Genomic DNA, 5,584 nt, shown 5'->3' on the forward strand with positions numbered 1-5,584 from the left:
ACTGCATAAAATCAAAATTATACATATTCTTGCGTTTTATGATGCGTTATTATTCTTGAGAATATTTTCTTTTCTGTGTTTCTTTCTTTCAATCTGGACACAGCCTACAAAGTTCCTGAACTCAACGCCTTTTGCTCCTCACCTACGGCCAGTAATCGCTAAAATCATGCATTAATTTAACACACCTCTCAGCAAACTTGCTAACAGCTTCCATCTCCTTAACTACCCTTTTAGCGCCTAAACGTGAAGCGCTGATCGCCCATGTCGAACGGCATTCTTGAATGAAAGTACTGTCCACAATCTTCGGGAAAGGGAACGGATCTGTGCTCTAGCTTGACACGAAGTAGGCTAATGCTTTCTCTGAATTAAAGATGAGACAGATTTAGGACATGAATTAACGAATTAAAACCAATAATAAATAGTAGTCAGAATGATATTGAACTTATCACGTAATGCCAATGCAGTTCTCTACAAAAAGGAATATATCTTTTTTCAGTTTCTAGATTCTCTCTATGTATATTTCTTACCACTTTCTAGTTTGTACGTCTACTTGTTCATTACAGAACGATAAGAGAAATGACTGTTCTGATAAATACCGCAATTGAAGACAAATTCTTATAGCTGCTTTTGAAATCACGGAATCTATTCTTCTATATGATTTCAGATCTAATGCCCTGAAGACATGGCTTGACATGCACACTCGAGATGTAAACGGAGACATCACTCAATGAATGTTTGTTTTCAATGGATAGTTGAAGCTGTGATCTTACCAGAAACATTTTAAGGAATAAATTGCTCTTGCCATCCATTTTTCTTGATGCATTCCTCCAAGAGGTTTCTTTTCCCCTCTTCGCAAAGAAATATTGCACAGAACTGTAGGAGTTCACATAATCTCCTATCACCGTTAGTTTATCTAATTCACTTGCATAGAGGTCTAACAACTCCTGACTGAGTAAAAAAAAATCCACAATCTTTGTGGGAAGTGTGAAAATTACTGACATCGATACTTTTCCACTTTTCTCTTAAACATTTAAAAACTAATATTTCAGGACAGCTTGTTACATCATTTTGTTGACATTCAATTAGACTTTTTAAAGTAATTTCATGCATCTGATGAAAGTACGGGAAATACAACAACCCCCTGTCCAGTTCGTGTTCAAGTAAGATATTTGCCGGCCAGTATTTGAGAAGGATCTGTACATTTTCTTCAGTACCCCAGTCCGTTCATGCGTTATAAACGGCGTTCGCTTGCCCTTTACCAGGACCATCCTGTACTTTTTGTAATGGCAATGAGCTGTTCACTGTCCCCAATGAAACAGTGACTGGACATAGTCCTCCTTTCGTGACGCAGACATTTAGTGTTGGCAACAGTTAACTATCCCTGTGAACAATCATTACTGCAGGGATAGCAGTTTGAAAGCCGATTTTATTATTTCGTAGCGCTGTCTTCTCTTCCGTCTGACTCTACGAAGAGAAGATTTATTAATACAATACTCGTCAGGATTTTGACCAAGTGCCTCTGCTATTACATGAAGAGTATATACAGAATCTCCTAAGCTCAGCAGGCATCTATACAAGGCAGTCTTTAATCTTCAGTAATTAAATCTTTGGTTGCTCGCCTTGCAGCATTCTCCAATGAACCACTCTCAGAACTACGTTCTAAAGCTTCACCATCACAGACATCAATATCATCTGAACTGAACATCATCCGCAAAATCTGATTTTTCGGATGATGGAGAAGAAAGTACAGCAGAATATGTAAAAGTAGATGCTGTGCGCTTTCGATTCCCTTCTCTATTCTTCCAATTTTCTCTGACCCATTCTTTCTTCATCTGCAGTAGTCGATGTACTGCTGCAAGATAGCCTTTACACCCTGGCTCTTTCTGTCGAAGTAAAAACATTCTGTCTTTTCCAAAAATCGATTGCTTGTACAGTATCGCCATGTGATATATAAAATAAACTGTAGAAATTATTTGTTAACTTCTGTTCACGATACTTAAACACAACCTGAAACGTTTTTGCGCTTTTTTGAAATTTTCTCCATTCCAGATTCAAGTTAATATAGTTTTGTGAATGGCGCTGAGTAGTTCTAGTAGGAATTCTTGATTTCTCCACAAGATTATTACTTTTACTAATCATTAATTTTACTTCCCGTATGCTATAAAATACTTTCATCACTTGTCTACTTGATGGTAATTTATGTTTAGTTAGTTGATGTTTTTCATCTCTTATTAAAAACGCATCTTCCTGGGAACTGCGTACTTGCTGTGACATCTTAGATAGCTATAGGAAAATACGTGCGACACGATCGGTAACATATGAACAACTAACTGTACTGGACGTGCACATACTGATAACGCGAGGTGACATCAGCGTGATATCTGCGAACAGACTGAAACATCACAGTGCTCATGCGAATGCGGGCTCAATTCGGCAGGGGTTACAGTGATTCAATCGCAACAAAATTTTAGAGTCATTCAAATAATACTGGTGACTGAGACCTCTAAAATATTGAAGTCGGAAAGTAAGGGACATCCTAACGCCGACACCTCATCACTGAACGTGGAGGTCGGAGACTTTCCCGCACATGGCGGTCTGTGGTAGATCTGACACGCAGTACAATGCTAGTGCAGACACCGGTGTATCGGAGTACACCGTACAGCGCAAATTGGTGAACGTGGGACCCCACAGCAGACGGCCCCTGCGTAAGTGACCCAATGACAGGTCAATTACGAAAGTAGTGGGCGCGGGATCATTGAGATTAGACAGCGGACCAATGGAAACGTGTCGCCTAGACGGCTGAATGCCGCTTCTTGTTACACCAGTTCGATGATTGTCCCAATACGGATGTCATTTCAGTGAAAGGCTGTTCGAAAGACACCCCGAGCCACGGACGGAGAGCACTCACGCTGATGTCTTGGTTACCAAATTCATGAGATTTGAACGCGATGGGATGCATCTGCGATACTAGCGGGCACCAGCTCCTAGCCCAAACCACAGCGACCAGTAATTTACGGGAATTGCGTGACAAATGCGTAGGCATCTAGAGCCACATACTTCCACGCCACACAGACTCGCCTGAATATTGTCCACCGAAGGTGGACAAACACACTATGAAGTACGTGTACGCAATGTTTTAGCTGATCCATGCATATGTTCGCAGAGACGAGGGGCATTCAATAAGTAATGCAACACATTTTTTTCTTAAAGTAGGCTGGTAATTGGAGTACACGCAAGGCTGGCCCCCTGCCATTCCCGTTCTGGCACGACGATTACGCCCAGCGGGTTGCCGCTCTGTACTCCCGCAGGCGCTCCTGCCTCAGACAAATCTCGCCAGTACTTCCTATGATTGCATTCGGTGCTGATTATAAAGGATTCTGTTTACAGGCTCAACGCTAACAGGCGCCACCAGGGACCGTTACCATGGTCCACAGGCAGCGCGCAGCAACAACGGCGGCGCTGCTATCACGAAATATAGAGCCCGCCGATATTCCTACAGCAGTACACTTAAGGCGTGGAGCACGTTACAGCGGTCAGTCGCAGTCGCAGCTTCGCTCCAGACCACTCAGACTGGTTGCCCTCGGCGTCCCATCTGTTGGAGACCAGTTTATAACACTACTGTCCGCTACTGCTATACCACAACCTCGAAGCTGGAGGCAGTTTGCAAAGCAGAATTATTTTATTACAGTAATTATGGTATAAAGCAACAGAGCAGTGTTACCCTCTGAGAGGAATTTTGTTATGTTGACCGCGTTGTACCTAACGGAGGTGGCTTATCGGAAGTGAAAGTCAGAATTACGTAATTATTCAAACAGTAACAATTAATGTTTTACCTATCTGCACTGTTTAGAGAACAAGGAAAACGGTCGCCAGCCTAATTAGGCAAAAGAATGATTAACATTCTTGTTCAAGAAAATAGTTATTAGTAACTTTAACGGACAAACACAACCTATACGTTACCACAAGCGAGTGCAATGAACTCTGACACCTGTATATGTTCACGGTTAAGACTGGAAACTGACAGAGCAGGACAGACTATTTACGTAAATATAACAGATAATAAAACACACTATTACTCTCACGGCTTGTTCAAACTGAATGGTCTTTGTAACATTACTATTAACATTCACTGCAGAACCATAAATTGGACATAGGTTAAACCTCTCTCAGTTAAATACTTTACTATTTAAAATGAAAGTTAATTGGAATCCACTAACAGGTTGCTTCTCACTCTTTTGAATAAAGAAATTATGGTTTTCAGAAAAAGTGGTCTTCCCGTTACTTGTTACCTAGCATTAGCACAATAGACAAATTGTGAATCCTGTTATACTATTAATATGCACTTCCAATACACAAGAGAAACAAACACTCAGCAATCATGAAAATATAATTTTCTACTATTGCAATTTTCCACTTTTACTACAGTGAAACACAATGTTGACAAATTTGCAATAACCTGACTCACCTTTTAAAATTTACTACAGGTAGCACTATGATCATTAACTAGGCAAAACTTTTTAAGCCTCAGTTTTATGAACTTTTAATCTTTAAAAGAAACAGCAAATTGTCGTTATCGCCACAGTCTTCTATTTTCAAGTAAATGATTAAATAGGTTACTTTAAAACTTTACAAAACTACATTTACTGCTTCCCACAACTTCACTAAATCCACAGTAAACTTGAATATTCCCTTCTCATCAAAAATCAAACAACATTATGTAATTAACTGTCTAACTTTGAGGCTTTCATTTTTCCCACAAAAAAAGACATTCGGTAATCATACACTCCTGGAAATGGAAAAAAGAACACATTGACACCGGTGTGTCAGACCCACCATACTTGCTCCGGACACTGCGAGAGGGCTGTACAAGCAATGATAACACGCACGGCACAGCGGACACACCAGGAACCGCGGTGTTGGCCGTCGAATGGCGCTAGCTGCACAGCATTTGTGCACCGCCGCCGTCAGTGTCAGCCAGTTTGCCGTGGCATACGGAGCTCCATCGCAGTCTTTAACACTGGTAGCATGCCGCGACAGCGTGGACGTGAACCATATGTGCAGTTGACGGACTTTGAGCGAGGGCGTATAGTGGGCATGCGGGAGGCCGGGTGGACGTACCGCCGAATTGCTCAACACTTGGGGCGTGAGGTCTCCACAGTACATCGATGTTGTCGCCAGTGGTCGGCGGAAGGTGCACGTGCCCGTCGACCTGGGACCGGACCGCAGCGACGCACGGATGCACGCCAAGACCGTAGGATCCTACGCAGTGCCGTAGGGGACTGCACCGCCACTTCCCAGCAAATTAGGGACACTGTTGCTCCTCGGGTATCGGCGAGGACCATTCGCAACCGTCTCCATGAAGCTAGGTTACGGTCCCGCACACCGTTAGGCCGTCTTCCGCTCACGCCCCAACATCGTGCAGCCCGCCTCCAGTGGTGTCGCGACAGGCGTGAATGGAGGGACGAATGGAGACGTGTCGTCTTCAGCGATGAGAGTCGCTTCTGCCTTGGTGCCAATGATGGTCGTATGCGTGTTTGGCGCCGTGCAGGTGAGCGCCACAATCAGGACTGCATACGACCGAGGC

The sequence above is a fragment of the Schistocerca cancellata genome, chromosome 2 (genome assembly GCF_023864275.1).
Source record: "Schistocerca cancellata isolate TAMUIC-IGC-003103 chromosome 2, iqSchCanc2.1, whole genome shotgun sequence".
NCBI lineage: Eukaryota > Metazoa > Arthropoda > Insecta > Orthoptera > Acrididae > Schistocerca > Schistocerca cancellata.